Raw genomic sequence first — 2,942 nt, forward strand, 5'->3', positions numbered from 1 at the left:
AAAAAACAAGGCTGGGTTGTATATTTTTAATGATATAAATATGGATTGAGACTATTAGTCGCTCTTATTGCCTTTTTGGCTGAAGGGTGGGGTATAAATACCATAAATAAATAAAAATAATTAATAAATAATTTTAAAAACCCACCAAGACAGACCTGAACTGGCCACTCACCTCCCTGCCTCCTCCTCCTCCTCCTCTTCATATTTGGTGCCAGGAAATGGCGCTTTTCCCTCCCCCTGGCCAGAGGCCTTGGTCCTCCTCCTCCTTTGCTTCTTCCTCCTCCTCCAAAGCTCCTGACACTGGCCAATGGCAGACTGGGGCTGGAAACAGGCCAGCCCCTGCTCTTCTGCCATTGGCCAGAAGGCTTAGGGGACGAGCGCTGTCCTTTAAGCCCCACGTGTGGGCGCGCAAAAGGGGCGAACATGCGCTGCTGCCGGCCGCAGCCCAGGCAAGTACTGTGGGCGGTGCAGCAGCTGTGCTGGGGAGGTAGAGGAGGAGTGGAGGAGGAGGAGGGCGGCGCGGCCATGGAGGAGGAGGAGGAGGAGGAGGGTGGCTGGCCAGCCACGTTAGCGGCCGCAGCAATGGCCGCATGAGCAGCCCGGCCCAGAGGCTGGGACCAAAACCAAGATTTGAGGCGAACCGGGCCGGGCCGGGCCCAGTTCCCCCAAAAGCGGGATTGTCCCGGGGGCCGCCGGGTTATGGCATCCCTACTTATGAGGGGAATAGAAATAGTATTGACTTATGGTGGCCCTGTGGATTTCCTAGGGGTTTTTAAGGCAAGGAGTACTCAGAGGTGGTTTTGCCAATCCCTTCCTCTGAAATATAGCCTCCAGTGCCTGGTATTCATGGGCGGTCTCCCATCCAAGTACTAACCAGGGCTGACCCTACTTAGCTTGCAAGATCAGATGGGATCTGGTGCCTTTAGGATATCCCCAAATAAACGTGCTTAGAACTGCAGCTTGTCTTTGTGCTTTTAAATATATCCACTGGGGTTTGGTCCCCCCTCCCTTGGATACCAAAAATCATGGATGTTCAAGTTCCATTAAGTGCAAAGGATAGTACAATGGGACCCTTTTATAAAATGGCAAAATTAAGGTTTGCTTTTTGGAATATGTATATATATATATATATATATAGAGAGAGAGAGAGAGAGAGAATGTTTTCAAGCCGTGGATGCTTAAATAATCCGTGGATACGGAGGGTACTCTTTTATAACAGCAGGTCTGGCAAGCAAAGAGTCAGCTGCTTTGCGTTCTAGTACCAGCAGAAAAGGCTTTGGGATGGAGGAGGGGAAGGAAAGACTCCCAGCTTCAGGCCACATGCCAGTGTGCTGTGGTAATGTGTACAGAAGCCGCCTGGAACAATAGCTCTCTGCCCAGGGTCAGACCAGGCTATGTTGCCTTCATCTTTTCAGCTGCAGCTATCCTAGAAAGAGAGACAAAGAGAGAAGGCTGAACAATGAAAAGCCAAACTGAGATAACATGTAAACAGACTAGGAGAAATGATGCAAAGAAATGTGCAGCGCACACAGCCTGGCAAATATGTGACTTTTACTTGTGAGGGTGAAAAGGGAAAGGGAATAGACCTAGATTTATACCCTGGAAGAAACAACAAGACAAAACGATGTGTATCTCTAATGCAAACAGAATGGGTTACTGGGTCCATTTGGACAAAATTTAACCAGGACAGAATAGAATAGAAATTTATTGTTAAAAGCTAAAAGCTGTCACAATATAAAATATATCCAAACAGTAAATACAAAAACAGAGTTTAAAAAAAATGCATAAAAATCACCAAAAACAACATGGTAAATAACCAGGACAGTAAGATGGTGATGATGGTGATGATGATGATGATGATGACATTTATTTGTATCCCACTTTCCCCCAAAAATTGGGACTCAAAAGCGGGTTACGGTCTCAAAGCACAGGACAATTAAAAACAATTAAATTAAAAACCATTAAAACAGAATTAAGCTATTACAATATTAAAACAGATCATTTGTTGAAAATCAAAATATAGTTCAAAAGGATATGCATTTATATTGTATATACAAAAGATTTCTAAAACCCCACAATAACAACAGATTCCACCAGAAGAAGAATCTCGTAACATACATTATGACAGAGACATGATTCTATGATTCTATGAGTCTACTATTCTATGGGGCAATTGGTTTACAGATTGTAAACTGCTTAGAGAGGGCTGAGTTCACTAAGAAGAGGTATAGAAATGTAAATGCTATTGCTATTGCTCCATATCTGCCCCAGGCCAGATCTCTCCCTACGTGGTCCACGAGGATGGCGGCAGATTCTCATCCCCCAATAACTTATTGCATTTCTTTGGATTCACTTATATATCTCACCATTCAATTAAAATTTGGCTTGAAGCCTTACAATAAGAGCCTACAGAAAAATACAGGATTGTCATCACAACGTAAAAAGAATGAACAGGCATGTCAATAAATACAGTGGGTCCTTGGTATCTGCTGGGGTTTGGTTCTAGGATCCTCCCATGGATACCAAAATCCTTGGATGTTCAAGACTCATTAAATATAATAGATAGCTTCCGGGCGGGCTACAGGGTTGAGATGGCCATGGTTGCCTTGGTCGATGATCTCTGTCTGGGCATCGACAGGGGAAGCGTGTCCCTGTTGGTGCTCTTGGACATCTCAGCGGCTTTCAATACCATACACCATGGTATCCTTCTGGAGCTCCTGGCAGAGGTGGGAATCAGGGGCACTGCGCTCCAGTGGTTCCGATCCTACCTTTCCGGGAGGTTCCAGATGGTGCAGCTGGGAGACGTGTGCTCCGATAAGAGGGCCCTTACATCTGGGGTCCCTCAAGGAGCCAGTCTGTCTCCCATGCTCTTTAACATTTACATGAAACCGCTGGGAGAGATCATCCGGAGACATGGGGCGCAGGGTTATCAGTACGCTGAT

General features: G+C 45.7%; 1 protein-coding gene across 1 annotated transcript in view; it reads left to right on the top strand.

Annotated features, from left to right (window-relative positions):
- Positions 1-2,942, top strand: part of LOC121927168 (gastrula zinc finger protein XlCGF57.1-like) — a 124,586-nt gene that overhangs the window by 121,012 nt on the left and 632 nt on the right. The gene's annotated exons all lie outside the window — the stretch shown is intronic.

Source organism: Sceloporus undulatus, chromosome 1 (assembly GCF_019175285.1).
Source record: "Sceloporus undulatus isolate JIND9_A2432 ecotype Alabama chromosome 1, SceUnd_v1.1, whole genome shotgun sequence".
Taxonomy (NCBI): domain Eukaryota; kingdom Metazoa; phylum Chordata; class Lepidosauria; order Squamata; family Phrynosomatidae; genus Sceloporus; species Sceloporus undulatus.